Consider the following 19,219-nt stretch of genomic DNA (forward strand, 5'->3'; position numbering starts at 1 on the left):
GTAGATATATGTAAGCAATCTGATTTTTTTTTTTTTTTTTTTTTGAGACAGAGTTTCGCTCTGTTGCCGAGGCTAGAGTGAGTGCCGTGGCGTCAGCCTAGCTCACAGCAACCCCAGACTCCTGGGCTTAAGTGATCCTTCTGCCTCAGCCTCTCGAGTAGCGGGGACTACAGGCATGCGCCACCATGCCCGGCTAATTTTTTCTATATATATTTTTAGTTGGCCAGATAATTTCTTTCTATTTTTAGTAGAGATGGAGTCTCGCTCTTGCTCAGGCTGGTCTCAAACTCCTGACCTCGAGCGATCCACCCACCTCGACCTCCCAGAGTGCTAGGATTACAGGCGTGAGCCACCACGCCTGGCCAACAATCTGATTTTTTAAATTATAAAGCTGTAATTTAAATAAGGTTTACACAGAACGTAATTGCTCCTATGTGTACATTAAAATATGTAGCATTGTATTCCCTCATCTAGACTAAGGGCATACTGGGAAATATGTCATTTCATTTTCTTTACCAAGATAAAATATTAGATTGTCATTGTTAATTTTTGGATCTTACTCAGATGGCTTCCCAACTCCCATGCTAACGATGGAGAAATATAATTTTGTTTCTTTTGTTGCTTTATGAAAAAGTAAATGTCTGCTGAAGATAAGCCAAGAAATAAGTATAAAAAAAGAAAAAGTAAATATCTAGCTATTATTTAATATAGGATAAAACACTTAAGATATAACCTTTGAAATGTGAATAAAATTTCATTACCTTTAAAAATTTTAATGTACTTCTCTTAGGATTGTATCTTTTACTTTAAAAAAATAACTGTATATCTGATTTTGGGTTATCTCCATTGCTATTTTTCTGCCCTAAGGTAGTATTTAAAATATGGCTCCTCATAGGAACTGTGAGGATTTTAGTTAAAAGTGATAGGCTTGGGAATTTTTAAATTTCTCAACCTTTTGAGTATCCTAGGGTGATCCAAAGAGGGAAGCTAAAAAAAAAAAAAAAAAAAATTATGTGCTTCCATTTTCTAGCTAGTATACTTTTTTCCTATTGTACAGTAAGAAAAATTGTGGTAATAATTATTATGTGAACACCTAATGTCAGATTATACTGTAGAATTAAGAATTTGAGGCATTTGGAGCAAACTACATCTTCAGATTGGACCAAACTTATTCTTGATAATTTTTAAGGGTCTATCCTATTCATAAATATATTGGTGAATTTTACAAACTTCCTTAGGAGTTTCCCTAATGTTTGATACACTCTAATGTTCAGAACATTCTATTTTAATATCTAACTAAGATCCCTCTTGGTTTAGTTTAATCTTCATTTGTACTCATCTATATGGAGAATAACTTTTTTTTTATAGAGTACTTCAAGACTATTATTTTCTTCTTGAGATTAAGTATTTTTTCTAAGTACCTTTAAACTGCTTTTTAAAAACTGTTCTGAATCTTCTGTAAATTATTTTCTTTCTTCTCTCCTATTAAAGAGATATTATAATAAATATTAATTATAAAATGGTAGGACCAATGTGCAGGGAAAGGATTTCTTTAATAATTGTTACAATTTCTATATTTCAATGTTATACTAATAGCCGGTCATCAATAGTTGTATATTTGTTCTATCCTTATTTGCTTATTTGATTATAATCTCCATAGTAGGTTCTCAAATGTGTGTGTGTGTGTGTGTGTGTGTGTGTGTGTATTTTTTTCTGAAACAAGGTCTCACTCTGTTGCCTAGGCTGGAGGGGCATGATCATAGCTCATGCTAACCTCTAACTCCTGGACTCAAGCAATCTTCCTGCCTCAGTCTCCCAAAGTGCTGGGATTACAGGCATGAGCCACTGTGCCCAGCCTCAAATATATATATATTGTCAAAAAATTTTTTGCAGTTTCTTTTTTCTTTTTCTTTTTTTTTTTTTTTTTTTTTGAGACAGAGTCGCACTCTGTTCCCTGGGTAGAGTGCAGTAGTATCGTTGTAGCTCACTGTAACCTCAAACTCTTGGGCCCAGGGATCCTTCTGCTTCAGCCTCCCAAGTAACTGAGACTACGGGTGTATGCCGCAACACCTGACTAATTTTTCTATTTTTAGTAGAGAAGGGAGTCTCTTTCTTGCTCAGGCTGGTCTTGAACTCCTGAGCTCACGGGATCCTCCCGCCTCGGCCTCCCGCAGTGCTAGGATTACAGGTGTGAGCCACCGTGCCCGGCCTGTGCAGTTTCTTTATTGCCAAGTAGAGTCAATGAGAGTAGGTGATTGTCACTGTACCATTGATTGGCTATTTGTTATTTATGTGTCTGGAAACAGCTTTTTTTGGTTTGGGCATTAAGTAGTCAGCTTAGAGATTCCTTTGGTCCTTATTAAAAATACCAGAAATCTGCTTTTAAAGAATATGTCTATATTATTTCTTATGTAACCTGTTTTAATGTGTTAATTCATTTGCAAGTTTTTTTTAACTGTCTAAGATGTGGTTTATGCTCATAGGTAGAGCTTTGCCAACTGATTTTTTTTTCTTATGTTTTATGTGAAAACTTTTAAACATAACAAGATACATATTCACCACCTAGATTTTATCATTAACATATTACTGTGCTTTATCACCTGTCTATTCATTGTCCTATTTATCCATTAGTTCATCCGTTTTTTGGATGCATTTGAAAGTAAATTGCAGACATCAGTATGCTTCCCCCTAAATATTTCAACGTGAATGCCATCAACTAGAATTCTTTATTTTTGAAGTTTTTTAAAATTTTCATCTGTTCTAGAATTTCTTATAAGTGGAATGATATGTACTATTTTGTATAAGACTTTTTTTACTTAGTATATTTTGAGATTCATCAGTGTCATTGCATGTGTCACTTAGTTAATTCCTTTTTTTTTTTCCTGATTAACATTCTGGTATTTATTTGTTGTCTTATTTGCTAGCATTGTCACTTGGCTGATTTGACATTAGATGATAATTTTTTTTGCTACTGGCTCTCTGCCTTATAGTTTTGACCTACACACTAAAAAAACTTTCAGTTGTACATGTCACCATAAGAGCAGAATATTAATTTAAAAAAATTCAACAGCAGCTCTTCATGAAAGCTGTTTGTAAATAATCTCATTTGTTTCTTTGCAATTCAGATAGCCAAAATCTCTTAGCAGGACAGTGGCCATGGAAATCATAATCCTCTAAGGAATGTATAACCACTCACCTGCTTCATTTAAAAAAAAAAATCTCTTTGTGCTCAAGACCAAGCTTTTAAAAATATCAGAAGAGATATGGATGTAAAACAAAATTTAATTATCCAATCAATAGTTTCATGCTTTATTCTAATAAAACATACTACTGCTTCTTAATTCTAATCTATTTAAGATAGTCTTGATTTATCCTGATGTTGTATAAAATGTGTTGGCACTATCACATTGGCTTTTTGAGGATAAGTATCCTAATTCTATAAGAGTACAAATAAAAAAGTATAATCATAGATCGAACTAACCTTATATTGTTGTATATGGTAAATATTAACTATGTTTTCATTAAAAACATTCCTTGTTCCCGAAATCTGATGATTCAGATTGCAATTATACTTATTCATGCTTCACAAATACACTTGTTACTTTTTTGTATGAGGAAGACTGACATGCAGCAAAACAGGGAAAAGTTGGTCAGCAGTAACACTTGTTTTTCTGAGAAAAATGGTTTTTCTCAGGTTTCTGTTTTTCATTATTCTACACACTGCAGACTCTAGGGGATGATTTTAAGTAGGAAAAGCTGAGCAATTGAAGTTGTGATGTGATTATTCTAAAATGGGATTTATACTTTGCTATATGCATGATCCAGTAATGAACTGGTTTTATCATTTTTCTATAGATTTTTTCAATCAGAGTTTTAGTTTTGTAAATGGAGTAATTTAAAATAAATTGGAGAAACATCATTATTTTATTCAATATATATTTTTTTCACATTTTTCACTACTAGGCATTATTTAAAGAAAAGATACTATAGCTTTGTATATATCAGTTGTACCTCAATAAAGTGATTTAAGAAAAAAATAAAAGATACTGACTTCATTTATAACTGAAGACTTACTCTCCAGTAGCGGGTGTTCTTGTTGGACACATCTGCTATTATAGAAGATGGAACCATTGTGTTTCCATGAATAATAAAAATTCTATATTACCTTGAATAGAATATTGAGATCTGATTATAAGGATTCAGGTAAGGAAAGTTAAATATTGGTTTAAGTTAGGGGCAAATTCTAAAAGCCAATCTCAATTCAGATGAAACCATACCACTTAACATAGATGGAGGGAACTTGTTATCTGAGGATTTTTTTTTTTCTTCACTGAAGACACAGCAACAACATATCTGAGGATTTTTTTAGTTTTGCTGTACTATGTAAGGTGGGGGAAAACCTCTTTAAAAGAGATTCACATTTATTTACTTGATTTTTCAAGATAGCTACCAAGTGTGAACTTACATAAGCAGTGTATACTGTTGTAAATATGAAGTATATTTTCCCTTCTGATATTGAATGAATTCTGTGATGACATTTTAATGTCAAAATTATTTTGTCAGAATTATTGCTTACTTTTTAAATTTTGTCTTATAAAAATCAGATGGTAGTATTTAAGTTTTTGTCAATTTAGGATTATGATGAAATGGGAGAAGATAAATTATGCAAGAGGCATAAAGCAAGAGTATTGGAAAAGAAGCTCTTAGACCTTGATCTTTGATGTGCTGTAAAAATATTATAATTTCTCAGAGCACTGTGTTCAATTTCTAAACCAGCAGGGGATATATAAGTATTTAAGTGGCATGCTTCAGAGTACATTCCAGAGCAGTTAGAGACAATCAGTAACATCTGGTATGCTCTTAAATTCATTATTATTAGTGTTGTGACTTAGCAGTTCTTTGAATACATCAAGATTGTTTTAGGAAGAATGATTTAAGAACTGAATGCCTGTAAAACTAATGAATAGATTTTGTTTATGGCAAAATGTATTTGCTTAAAGCAAAAGAGAGGAAAAAAAAAACCCTGGCAAAAAAAAAAGTCAAAATTGAAATAAAGAAATTAGGACCAACAAAAAGGTTAAATACTTAATATTTTTTCAGTGTTCATAAAGTACAGTTTTAAAAATACGGACATTTTTATGATCCTGTTCACAGGGCTGCTTTTTTTCATATCTTTTAAATTATTTTACTTTGATTCTAGGAATTAACCCTTGAACCACTATCCATATTTTATCATTACTAGGGTGAGATTCACATTGATACAGTTACTTGCTATAGGTTATACTGCTATTTAATGACAATGGGAATCCAAGTCTCTGGATTCCCATTTAAGTGCTTTTTCTTGTCGTACCAAGCAGCTCTTTAAGTATATAGTAATTTTTAAAAGGCATTAATATTTATTGGAGGACTCAGTAACTGATTATAATGAACTCAGTAGCTGATTAATTTCACAGTATTGTGTTGTGGTTTTAGAATCCACTTTAGACCTATAGCCAATATTGATTGAGTTGAGGAGAATCAATCTACTATCTATGACTGACTTTCAAATACAAGGCAGTTCACATTCTTCCAAGGAGAGGATATAATTCAAAGCTTTTTGGCCAACTTTTGATACAAAAAGCTTATGAAATAAGTCAAATTTATACTTATAATTTAATTAGATTATACATTTTATGACCACATTATGTAAAATAATTTTAAACTTTTTCTTTTTTACATCTCATTTCTTTGAACAATCTTATTCAGAATATTCATCATCAGTGTCTTTGTCTTTACTGGAGCCCTTTTTTCTAGAACTCATTAGTCTTTTTCCATCCTAGTTGTTTGATTTCATGTATGATATTTTCACTGGCACTTTTATCCTAAGCTACATGCCTCTTACATAAAAGTTTTTTTAATATTGTTTTTTGTAAATAGTCATGATCTTTGTAAGGTAACCATTTACTATATTGCTTTATAAATTAAGCTCTAAAGAGCTCTTTATAATAACATTCATCATTTGTGCTTATGAGGTTACACCTCCAGGAATAAGCACTAAATTTGTGTTAGGTTTCTTTGCTCCTTTTTCCTGATACCATCAGGTGACTTCTGTAAGTATCCTAAATTAGCATTGATTGAGGTCATTTCAGGCTTATGCATATTCTACAAATGCTTCTCAACCAGTTAAGACCAGAATTCACTCCTTTTGGTGAACTTTTGACTGTGATCTCACTTTGAAATTCTAGGGTTTCATAATTTCTTCTATGAAATTTTTATACCTGGATTATAAAACTTCTGAAAGGTTTGCTTAAATATTTTCTTTAAAAGAAAATAACCCTGTAATGAAGGAAGGCAACACAAGGGATAATTTGTGTTTAAATTTGGCCTTACATTCATGTATGATAGGTAAATGAAAAAGTGTGTCATTAGTGATAAAATGTAAAAACTTCTAAAGGATTAACCCTAAATTGCCACCTTCTGCTTTCTTTTGAAGAAATTTGTAGTGTCCTGGACTTAGCATTAGAAGAAACTTAGTTTATGTATGAATTTTGCCACAGGCTATAACCTTGCTATAAGGCCAAGTTTACTCACAAAATTATCCGTTTGTATGAGTTTTGCCACAGGCTTGTAACCTTGCTATATCAATTAGGATTCAGTGCCACAATGAGTATTAAGAAATAAGGAATTTATTATAGGAATTAAACCTTATTCAATTATAGGAAAAACTAGGGATATTAAGGTTCAAAAGAGATCAGAGAAAAGTCACCTAACCTGCCCTGATGGAGGTTAATGAGTTTGGACCTTTCAGGTAGGCATGTCCAACTGCTGGAGTCAAACTGTAAAGGAGACTGGTGGGTTGTTGGTTCTTTGCAGCTCCACCTTTATGAGTTTTCAGTGAAGTATCTGGTGATAGGTTTGGGCCTGGTAGTTGCAAATGTGGGATGGGGTGGGGATGTGTAAGGACAAATTGAAATTTTGCCCGCACCCTTGTGTCTGTCCTTTACTACCTCTAACCAATGACTACCTTTGGAATGAAATGGCTGCTGCTTCACTTGCACCCCCAAATCTTACACAAATTTCGCTTGGGGCAAATCTTAGCCTGAAACCATACAGGGAGGAAATTCCTGGAAATGTAGTTCTAGTTGACACAGTTTAAAACTTTAACTTGGGTTAATCACTTAGTCTTCTGAACTTAATGTCTTCATTTGTAAAATGGTGATAATTTTATCTTATAAGGTTTAATGAAGAAGATTAGATGAAATTACATGTGTGAAAAAGTTTTGAAGTACAAAGAACTATATAAAGGTTAGTTGTGTAGGTTTTTGTGAGTATGATGATTATAAACACATCCTCTGGAGTTGGCTTCTACTCTTAGGTAAGCCGTCTCTCAAACACCATTTTGGATTTAGATTAGTGTTTTGCTGTCATATTGTCCATTAAGCAAATGGTTTCTTTATTGACTTATCTTTTAATCTATTCAGTAATCCTTCTGGTTATACTTTCTGAGTTTCTAGCATAAAACTCTTCAGGGGGGGAAAAACAGATAATGGTCTGTCTACCCCTTCAATTTTTAGGGGAAAGGGTAAGGTATTTCCTGGAAGCTTTATCCAAGGCTTTTTAGTCCAAGTGTAGTTCATTGATCTTTGCTACAATTTACTTGACAATATTCACTATGTGATATATATGGGATGCATATTTATTAAGGGCAACATGGGATTGAGAGAGTGGAAACTGCTGGCATCATGAATTCTTTTGTTCCTTGGTTTACAACAAACAGGAATACTTTGAGGATGAAGTTATGGCAGGTATTCATGTATGAGTTATGCCAACACTATCTATTTCTCCTTAAGGATTGAGTCAGACCGTGTGGTAATGATAAAGATCTGAAGGTCTTGAGGGAACTTTTAGCATCTAGTAGCCAATCTAATCCATGAAAACATTTTTTTTTTTTTTACTAACTATAATTATTGATTTATTTTTGCAAAGTATTGAACAATTAAATAACATTAAAGAGCAAGGACGAAGGGCATTATTTTAATTTCATTATCTAATTTAATCCTCACAGCAATCCTATGAAGTAGATATTATAATCATTTTCCATTTTACAGATGAGGAAACTGAGGGTTAAAGAGATTCCACAACTTGTCTCATAGCAGAAAAGACTAGAACTCTGATTGAATTTGAGATCTTTTTGATACCTTTCCATCTTGCCCAAGTTCAGTGACTGACAAAAATTATTTTTTGCATTTTTTTGAGGAATAATATTGTTTATAATGAGGATAACTACAAAGTTGTTTAAATGTATTTATGACATACAAGTTTTGGAATGGTTCACTAGAAATATGTTGCAGTTTATAGGCAATACTGTGTTTTATTTTGAGTTGGCTAATCATTAAGGTAAAATCTTAGAGGATAAACTGAGCTCATGTTGATGAATGGAAATCTGCTATTTCCAACAGACTGGGTCTTCTTTTGAAGTTCAGTGTATTATCACTTTATTCTTTGTGATGCTAGCTCCCTCTGTAGAACTTCATTAAGATTGCAACTAGACTTTTTCAGTAATTTAGAAAAGTAATTGAAACATATCTAGAATAGATTATAAAATTTCCCTGTAAAACTTTACTTCCTATTTTAATCAATTCCAGTGGGTCTTTTTTTTTTTTTTTTTAGTATAAGTGTTACCTTTTGAAAATATCTCCCTTTGTATATACTAAGTTTTAATAGCATATATAAAACAAAACCTTCTTCCTTAAATATTCCTGCAACTTTAATGCTTATTTGTTTAGGAAGGCTAGAGAGAGTTGTGATTTCTAGGTTTGTGGGTCTGTGTGTGGTAAGACCAGTGGAGGCAGAAAAAGCCTGATGGAAGACCTACAAATAAAAAAGGTTTGAAGTTTAGCTGGATTCTATGTATCATATTTGAAAATAACCTTCTGTTTTTAGGGTTTGTTCAATGTTGAGTTGAGTGGGAAAAAATACACAAAGGGATTTTTTTTTTTTTTTTTTTTTTTGCCTTGTTAAAATAAAGGGAAAAGCTGGCCAGGTGCGGTGGCTTAGGCCAGTATTCCTCTCACTTCAGGAGGCCAAGGCAGGAGGACTGCTTGAGCTCAGGAGTTTGAGACTAGACTGCACAATAGCAAGACCCTATCTCTACAAAACAATTAAGAAATTAGTCAGGCATGGTGCTGCACACTTGTAGTCCTAGCTATTTGGGAGGCTGAGGCAGGAGGATTGCTTGAGCCCAGGAGTTGGAGGCTACAGTGAGCTATGATGACAAGACTGCACTCTAGCCAGGGCAACAGAGCGAGACCCTGTCTCGGGGGAAAAAAAAAAAAAAAGGAAAAGCAAATTTCTACATGGAAGAAGAGCAAAGAGAGATATCTTAGCAAGGTTCCAAAATCCAACAAAGAAATATAGAAAAACTTCACATATATAATCTATTCCTATGAATTTATTCTCTTATAGGAAAACCTTTTGTTAGCAAATTTTACTACCAATTTCTCTGTGTGGGAGTGCAGATATTTCTTTCACTACCACTTTTCCTCCTTTCTCTCTGTTGTGGATTGAATATTTGTCCCCTCTGAAACTCATGTTGAAATTTAATTGCCATTGTAACAGTGTTAAAAGGTGGAAGTATTTAAGAAGTGATTAGGTCATTGGACTCCACCCTCATGAATGGATTAAGACCCGAGTGGGTTAGTTATCTCCAGAATGGGTTGCTTTCTCTTTTCCCACACACTTGCTTGCCCTCTTGCCTTCTGCCAGGGGGTAAGGTACGTACATTTCTTTAGATATAAGGCTACTGCACAGTTAGACTACAGTATAGTGCAAACATACCTTTTATATGCACTGGGAAACCAAAAAATTTGTGTGACTTTCTTTATTGGGAACATTTGCTTTATAGCAGTGCTCTGGAACCAAACTCACTGTATCTCCAACGTATGTTTGTATAGAAAAACAATATTACTATTTCAAGGGCATAGTATGTACTTTATAGATAACAAAGGATGGATTTATTGTATTAATAAAATTGTTCTATTCTTTCAAACAATTCTCTTATATAAAATTCAGTGAAGATCAAGAAACATAAAAAGAATTAGAGTATCTTTGAATTTCTTTCTGCCACCATACTGTCTTGTCTGTTTGTATAAACCATATTATATTTTAACAGCATAATAAAGATGTTTATATTTGCAAAATATAATAAAGATGTTTATATTTAAAAGGCTTTAAATATAATTATCCTACAAAATTATTTAAAAGCCTACTCATGCATAATCCTAAGAATATCCTTCAGTCTACTTAGAAAAGAACATAGTTAAATATTTATAAATTGAAAAGGCATGTGTACTTTAGTTCTTTCCTATCATAGTATGTTTTAGTCCCTAGCTTTATGGTTGACTACAGTTTTCTCACTTTTCTGAATTCCATGTTGTATGTCAATCATATTTCTTCTGTCTTCATGGAATTTACATTATAATTAAAAATTTATTGCTCTTTAAAGAGCTAATTAGACAATTTATTATTTAATATAAAATCTTTTAGGTGAGTGTCTTTGCTGCTGCTATAACAGAATACCTAAGATTGGGGAATTTATAAAGGAAATTTATTTCTCACAGTTCTGAAGGCTGGAAAGTCCAAGAGGATGGCACCAGCATCTGCTCAGGGACTTCTTGTTGTATTATCCCCTGGCAGAAGACAAGAGGGCAAGCGAGTGTGTGGGAAAAGAGAAAGCAACCCATTCTGGAGATAACTAACCCACTCTGGTCTTATACCATATTGCTAAAAAATGATAATGATCATCTGAGCCTTCAGCCAGTTGTAATTGTTTTGCTGGTGGAGGGTCTTGCCTCAGTGTTGGTGGCTGTTGGCTGATCAGGGTGGTGGCTGCTGAAGGTTGGGGTAGCTGTGCCAATTTTTTAAAATAAGACAACAATGAAGTTTGCTGAGTTGCTTGACTGTTCTTTTCTTGAAAGATTTCTCTGTAGCATGTGATGCTGTTTGATAGCATTTTACCCACAGTAGGACTCCTTTCAAAATTGGAATCAGTCCTCTCAAATGCTGCCCCTGCTTTATACCAACTAAGTTTATGGAATATCCAAAATCCTTTGCTGTCATTTCAACAACGTTCACAGCATCCTCACCAGGAATAGAGTCCATCTCAAGAAACCGCTTTCTTTGCTCATTCATGAGAAGTAACTCTTCATCTGGTCAAGTTTTATCATGAGATTGCAGGCACTCAACTCACATCTTTGGGCCCTACTTATAATTCTAGTTCTCTTGCTTTTTCCAGACCATCTGCAGTTACTTCCTCCACTGAAGTCTTGAAACCCTTAAAGTCATCCATGAGGGTTGGAATGCGGTTTTTCTAAACTCCTCCTATTAATGTTGCTATTTCAACGTCCTCCAATGATGCATGAATATTCTTAATGACATCTAGAATACTGAATCCTATGCAGAAGGTTTTCAATTTACTTTGCCCAGATGCATCAGAGGAATCACTGTCTATGGTAGCTGTAGCCTTATCAAATGCATTTCTTAACTAATAAGACTTGAAAGTCAAAATCACTGCTTGATCTATAGGCTGCAGAATGAATGTAGTGTTAGCAGGCATGAAACATTAATCTCCTTATACATCTCCATCAGCGCTCTTGGGTGACCAGGGCACTACCAGGAGCAGTACTATTTTGAAAAGTCTTTTCTTTTGAGCAGTAGATCTCAACAGTGGGCTTAAAATGTCCAGTAAACCATTCTGTAAATAGATGTGCTGTCATCCAGGCTTTGTTGTTCTGTCGATAGAGCACAGGCAGGGTAGTTTTAGCATAATTCTTAAGGGTCCTAGGATTTTCAGAATGGTCAATGAACATTGGATTCAATTTAAGTTACCAGCCCCTAATAAGAGAGTCAGCCTGTCCTTTGAAGCTTTGAAGCCAGGTATTGACTTCTCTCTGGCTATGAAAGTCCTAGATGGCATCTTCTAATAGAAGGTGGTTTTGTCTACATTGAAAATCTGTTGTGGAGTGAAGCCACCTTCATCAGTCATCTTGGTAACTTTCTGGAGCTTCTACATCAGCACTTACTGCTTCATCTTGTACTGTTATGTCATGGAGATGGCTTCTTTCCTTAAGCCTCATGAGCCAACCTCTGCTAGCTTCAAACTTTTCTTCTGCAACTTCCTCACCTTTCTCAGCCTTCAAAGAATTGAAGAAAGTTAAGGCCTTTCTCTGGATTAGGCTTTGGCTTAAGGGAATGTTGTGGCTGGTTCAGTCTCCTATCCAGACCACCCATGCTCTCCACATCAGCAATAAGGTTGTTTCACTATCATTCGTGTGTCCACTGGAGTAGCACTTTTAAGTTCCTTTTCCTTTGCATTCCCAACTTGGTTAACTGTTTGGTGTGAGAGGTCTAACTTTCCACCTGTCTTGGCTTTCAGCATGCCTTCCCCACTAAGCGGTAATACTTTCAAGCCTTTTAAACCCACTGTCAGTTATTTGCAAAAATGAATATTGTATGATATAAAGCATTTATTTTTATTGCTCATTTCAGGTTTTACTACTTGGGAAACTTTTGTGTGGAAGCATAAGTCTGTTAATTATTTTCTATCTGGAGTGTTTTATTGATACTGTATAACAAAACTTATCAGTAGGACTGATTTGGACTTGGTTTTGTTTGACGGAGTTATCACTGTTCTTCATAATTATCCTTTGTCCACATTTGTAAGGCAGAATAAATAAAGCTATTAAGTTTGATTGCAGGAATAATTTAGCATACAGTGTAGTGTCAATCTGTGGGAATTTTATGTAAAACTTTTCTTTTTTTAATAGATTTTATTCTCTTTCTGCCATCTTGGAGCCTGTGGCAGTCTGCTGGGAACAGGACTTCTAAAAGGCAAATATGTCTGGAAGGCTGTGGTCCAAGGCCATTTTTGCTGACTATAAGGTCTCTGGAACCAAAGAGAGCACACAACTCTTCTTAAAATTGAAGGTGTTTATATGAAACTGAATTCTATCTGGGCAGGAGATATGCTTATATATAAAAAGCAAAGAACAACACAGTGACTCCTGGTGGCAAAGCATACAAAACCAGAGTGATCTGTAGTAAGGTAACTCAGGCCCATGGAAACAGTGGCATAGTTAGTTCACACCAAATTCTGAAGCAACCTTCCTGTTAAGGCCATTGGACACAGAATCAGTATAATGCTGTACCTCTCAGGGATTTAAACTAATGGAAAGTGAATAAATAAAAGTGGATTTCTCCTAAAAAATAAAAATAGATTTTATTTTTTAGAGCAGTTTTAGGTTCACAGCAAAATTGAGCAAAGGTACAGAAATTTACCATATACTCCCTGCTCCAGCACATGTATAGACTCCCCCCCTCTCCTTTTTTTTTGAGACAGAGTCTTGTTCTGTTGCCCTGGGTAGAGTTCAGTGGCATCATCATAGCTCACTGCAACTTTAAACTCCTGGGCTCAAGGGATCTTCTTGCCTCAGCCTCCCAAGTAGCTGGAACTACAGGTGTGCACTATGGCCCCCAGCTAATTTTTTTATATTTAGTAGGGGCAGGGTCTCTCGTTCAGGCTGGTCTGGAACTCCTGAGCTCAAGCAGTCCTCCCACCTGGGCCTCCCAGAGTGCTAAGATTACGGGTGTGAGTCACCATACCTGGCCTACATTTACTACCATTCCTTTAACTTTACTAATGAAGCTGAGGCATAAAAATTATAATTGGCAATTTAAAAAGCCGGTTATTCTGATTTTTTGGTCCATTTTTTTTTCTGTTTTACCAAGTTATATTTTTTTCCCCAGTATATGCATTATGAAAGCATATTAAATTTTGAATTTATTCCCTTTAAGAAAAGGAGCTTTTTTCTTTATTTTCCAACCATGGATTTCTAGTTTGAATACAGGTTGAGAAAGGTCACATTAAATAGTAATATCTAATGATTAAATAGTCTCTCCTATATTGTCATGACCTCTTTGAAGTCATAGTAATATTTCCTTATATGAATAGAAACTTAAAAAGTGTACTTGCTCAAGGTCATTGTTGAATAACACTCTTAAATTAATGTAGCACTTGGCTCCTTTTTCATCATTAGCTTTTGTATCGTATGAGATAATTCATGTAAATTACCTAACTAGTTCTCATGCATGGGGTCATTCAAATATGCACATTATTTATATTTGGCGTGTTATAATTTTTTAGATTTTTAACTTTAATTTTTATTATTATTTTTTTTGAGACAAAGTCTCACTGTGTTGCTCAGGCTAGAATACAGTGGTGCGATCACAACTCACTGCAGCCTAGTTCTACTGGGCTCAAGTGATCCTCCTGCCTTAGCCTGCCAAGTAGCTGACACTACCGCATCCACCACCAAACCCAGCTAATTTTGTAGAGGTGGGGTCTTGCTATGTTTCCTAGGCTGGTCTTGAACTCCTGGGCTCAAGTCTTCTTTCTGCACCAGCCTTCCAAAGTGCTATGAATATAGGCACAAGCCACCATGCTGAAACTCTGATCCGTTTCTGGTTTAAGAGATTTCAATACCTCCCCTTTGTCTACATGATGACGCCCATAGGACATCATCTGCTTTTTATTCCTTAGTTCTGGCATCTATTTGCAGTTCACTGAAGATGTCCCTCTTGCCCATATATCTGTGTATACACTGCTGCCTCCTTAAAAACTTCCTGCTTGTAGGATCCACTCTTCTTACCTCAGGATTGAGATCTTTACCTGGAAAGCTTTCTTGACCTCCTCAATCAGGATTATGCCCAGAATTTGTGTTAGAGGAGTTACTAGATTATTTTGTCATTCTGTTTAGGTTTTTAAAAATCTCCTCTAGATTATGAGCTAGCCGAAGATAAACATACTTTTATCTTTGTATCCTCAGGCCTTGACATAATAATATGCCAGTCAAATTCTAGGAGTTTCAATACATTTTTAATGAATAAATATCATACTTAATTGTCTCCAATTCTATCCATTCTTCTTTTCATAATTCTTGCCATGAATTTTATAGTAGCACTTCATGTGATCACCCTGCCTCAATTCTCACACCTTCTTTCCATACTACATATTCTTTTAATGTTCGTTGTACTTTAGTTTCTGTCCTACTGACTATCCGCTTTACTGGAACACTAATTTGTCCCATCATTTGACCCTGCTATTAGAACACTGTAGTAGTTCTCCATTGCCTACAGGTAAGTTTCAAGTTATTAAGTATGGCTTTAGAAGCAGTTAGTAATTGGAACTTGGCTTTCCTCTCTAGTCATATCTCCTGCCATCAGCTGCCTTCTGCCTAGCCAGTAACGTATGATTGTTTCTGTATCATTGCATGTGCTTTTCTACCTGTTCCCAATCTTGTCTGCATGATGACTTCAGAATTTAACTGCTTCATCCAGAAAGCTCCCTCTTCAACCCTAAATAAGTTTGCTTCTGTTGTGTAATAATTTGCATGTCCCCTGTATTAGACTGAGCTTCCTGATGCCTGTGACTTTCATATTCAGTCCTGGGTATATTACATAGGGCTGCTGATTAGATGTTGTTGAATTAAATGTTTGTGGGTTTTGGAATAAATATTACCTGAATTACAAGTTAAATTTTAAGAAAATGATGCTTTAGGAATTTTAGGAAAATTACATTAGTTTTTAAAGCATGAGGCAAAAGACAGTATTTTTATTTCCTGTATATCTAGTATGTACAGATAGATTTTTAGACAATTTTCAACAATTCTGATTTCTCTGTGTTGAATGTTCTAGAAAAATGCAAAAAGATTTTGATGCATAATTTAATTCTTTAAAAAATAGAGCTACTTATCAGAACATTTCTAGACCATAACTTTATTCCCAGGCTGATTTTATCCTTCTACCTTATTTGTTGTCAACTGATATGTGGTATCAAAGACATCAGAGCTGGACATTAAAGTAGTAAAAACATTTTATTCAGGAACTATTGCAATAAAAGAAAAGAGAACTAAGTATAGAACAGGGCTCAGTTCCAAATACAGCAAGGACAAGTGAGCATTTGGAGCCAAGGAGCCAAGTAGGGGTGGAAAATTACTAAGAGAAAACATTAGAGATAAGAGGGATTCTGGTTAAACTGACTTGACAAGCTTCTTGCTGAAGGCAGGCCAGGATAATCAATATCACCTGGGTATGGTTGGGGTTTAGGAAATCAGATATCAAGGGTGGGTGATTCTCACTAAACTGTCTTAGCAGATTCTTGCTGCAACTGGCCTCTTGAGCACAAGGCTCAAGGATCGGACCTAGTTGAAAAGGTCTCAGAGGAGGCTGTCTAGAGTTTAGTGAAGGAGAGAGTCTTTACTAGTTCTAATATGATTTATAAAATATAGAGCAGAGCTTCTCAGAGTGTGGTCTCTGGAGCAATAGCATCAGCATCACCTGGGAACTTGCTAGAAATGCAAATTCTTCAGCCCCATGCCAGACCTACTAACTCTGAAACTCTGGGAGCGAGATGCAGTGCTCTGTGTTTTAGCAAGCTCTACAGGTGATTCCGATGCATGCTAAAGTTTCAGAACTCATAGATAGCAAAATGAGAGCATCAAGATGATGATCATGTCATTTATTCCAAAATCAAATGTAAAAAATCAAAACTGTATCATACATTTTGGTAACCCTTTTCAACAAGGTAACGTGTACCATGTCTAGAAGACTTTACCTACTTTAGCAATGTGATCTCTTTTGGAGTAGATCTTGAAAGTTGTTTTGTGTTTTGCATAAACTTTGCAAGTTTGCAAAGCATCACATACTAGAGTAAAGATGGAAACTACAATTTAGATTGTAGAATCTATTGCAGGCACCTTATATATTTGTAACTGAATCCCCTTATTGATGATTGAAGAAACCGAGGGCCATGGAAATTACTAAAATACTGAGGGTCACACTGCTGGATAATGGCAATGGACTTACTAAAAGAACGTAGGCTTCCTCTTCCATAGACTGGAATGCTGTTTCTGCCACTGTGTGTACTTGATCTAAATATACCTTATTTATCCATTATTAATATTTTTTTCTCTGAAAGCCTCACCTCCCCAGAACATAGAAAGGAGCATCCAAAATGGACATTAAAATATCTTCTCTGAAAGTCTTTTTTCATAGGTGAATTATTTTAGACTTTAAAAAAATTGTAGAATAAAAAACAATACTCACCATAAATCTTAAGAAATAAAACATACAAATATAATTAAAACCCTGTTCCTGATATCTCTAAATACTTTATAAAGTATAGTAGTCTTAGAAACTATTTAAATGGTATTCTATGCATGACCTTCAACTTCCTTTTTTTCAACATAGTTCTTGAGATTTATGCATATTGACACATATAACCCTACTCCATTCATATATATGTCTGTATGGGGTTTCATCATATCATTATATCAAAATATATTCATTCTCCTATTGATATCTTATTACTAATTTTACTCCATTATTATTCTGTTATAGTTTTTTTTTTTTTTAGAGACGAGATCCAGGCTGGAGTACAGTGGCACACTCATAGCTCACGCAGCCTTGAACTTCTGGGCTTAAGCAGTCCTCCTGCCTAAGCTTCCCAAGTAGCTGAGACTGTAGGCATTCGCCATGATTATATTTTTTAAAAATTTTCCTTCTGTTTCTTGTATTGGTTCTCTTCCATCTGAATTTCTTTCTTTCTTTCTTTCTTTTTTTTTTTTCATTTTGGTCTCTAACTTTCACGTTAGCATGTCCCTCAAATGTCAAGTGATTCTTGGCTATTCTCTCATATTCTAGAGTGAGGCACTATGAAGCTGACTGGTGTGCATGCTCTGTGTGCATGGGGCAAGGCTTGTCAATGGAAAGGCCTCACCATAGAATGAATGATTTGGTTCAGATTAGTCTTTTCCTTGAGGTAACCCCAGATGTCAGTATCTACAGGTCTTCTATTTCTTGGCCTAATTAGAATTCTCTAATATCCCACTTAGAGTGTATCAGACTTGGCTACCAGCATGCTGAGGGCTGAGTTGGGTGGGTGAGAGAGAGAGTGTGTGGGAGGGAGGGGGCAGACTGAGGGAGAGTAGAGGAGAAGAGGGGGAGAGATGGAGAAAAAGGAAACTCAAGTGAACTGGGATTTATTTTGCCATTCAGTGGGTAGACTCTTGTTTAATCTGTTTTTTAATACAGATACACAGTCTGTACTCTAGAAATTTCTGAGTTTTTGGTGGTTCTGCAAATAAATCTATTTTCTTCTTATTTGTGCCTTCTCTTTCTCCTCCTTAGGCTTTGGTTTTAGATTTTCTCTGATGTGCTGGTTCAGATATGGTTCTTTGTTTCTGTTGCTTTAAAGCCTTCAACATACCGTAGATTTTTTTCACCAAAAATATTGTTTTTGTGAATTGTCATTTTAGTGCAAGGAGCAGAGATGAATTTTGCTTTAAATCTTTTGTGTTGAAGTTAATGGTGAGCGTATTTCTTTTAATATAAAAATTGTATAAATTGAGATATTTAATTCCCTTATATTAGGAAAAGGCAACATAATTAAAAGAGAGAATTGTTGTATCTGAAATGTTCTCAGACAGCAGGAAAAAAAACAATAGCTACCTTGTAAGCTGTATGAGAGAATGGGCTTATGTCTTTGTGTTTGCTTTCCACTGTATGCTCAGTGCTTAGCACAGGGAACACAGTATATGGCTAATAGTTATTGGAAAATATATTTAAGTGTTTTATTTCAGACAATTAAAAGTGCATTTAGGAAATATGCTACCTTTTTTTATGTCTTTAGTATTTTGATCCTGCTTTCCTGCTTCATTTTACATTTAAAAGCCTGATATGAAATTTACCTAAATAAATAACACCACCTTATTTTTTATTTTGTTTTTGGTTTGTTTATCTTCCTTTGTTTTAGCTCATAAATCGTGACCTAAGTTATGTTTTGACCATTATCCAGCACACTGTTAGTACTCAAGGAGCTTTTATTGTTAATAAACCTTAAGATCAGCCTTACTAATTTCAGTCGTTTATTTTGACATACCTATTTTTAAAAATTTTTAAACGTAAATAACAGACCAGGCACAGTGGCTAACGCCTGTAAGCCTAGCACTCTGGGAGGCCAAGGCAGGAGGATCCCTTGAGCTCAGGAATTCAAGACCAGCTTGAGCAAGAGTGAGACCCTGTCTCTACCAAAAATAGAAAAAATTAGCTGGGATTGGTGGCGGGTGCCTGTAGTCCTAGCTACTCGGGAGGCTGAGGCAGGAAGATCACTTGAGCCCAGGAGTCA

The 19,219-nt window shown here is 35.0% G+C and overlaps 1 protein-coding gene and 1 pseudogene across 6 annotated transcripts in view; both read left to right on the top strand.

Annotated features, from left to right (window-relative positions):
* ADK (adenosine kinase) overlaps window positions 1–19,219 on the top strand; it is a 519,965-nt gene that overhangs the window by 53,012 nt on the left and 447,734 nt on the right. The gene's annotated exons all lie outside the window — the stretch shown is intronic.
* Window positions 12,847–13,199, top strand: LOC138376458 (large ribosomal subunit protein eL33 pseudogene; annotated as a pseudogene).

The sequence above is a fragment of the Eulemur rufifrons genome, chromosome 28 (assembly GCF_041146395.1).
Source record: "Eulemur rufifrons isolate Redbay chromosome 28, OSU_ERuf_1, whole genome shotgun sequence".
Classification (NCBI taxonomy): Eukaryota; Metazoa; Chordata; class Mammalia; order Primates; family Lemuridae; genus Eulemur; species Eulemur rufifrons.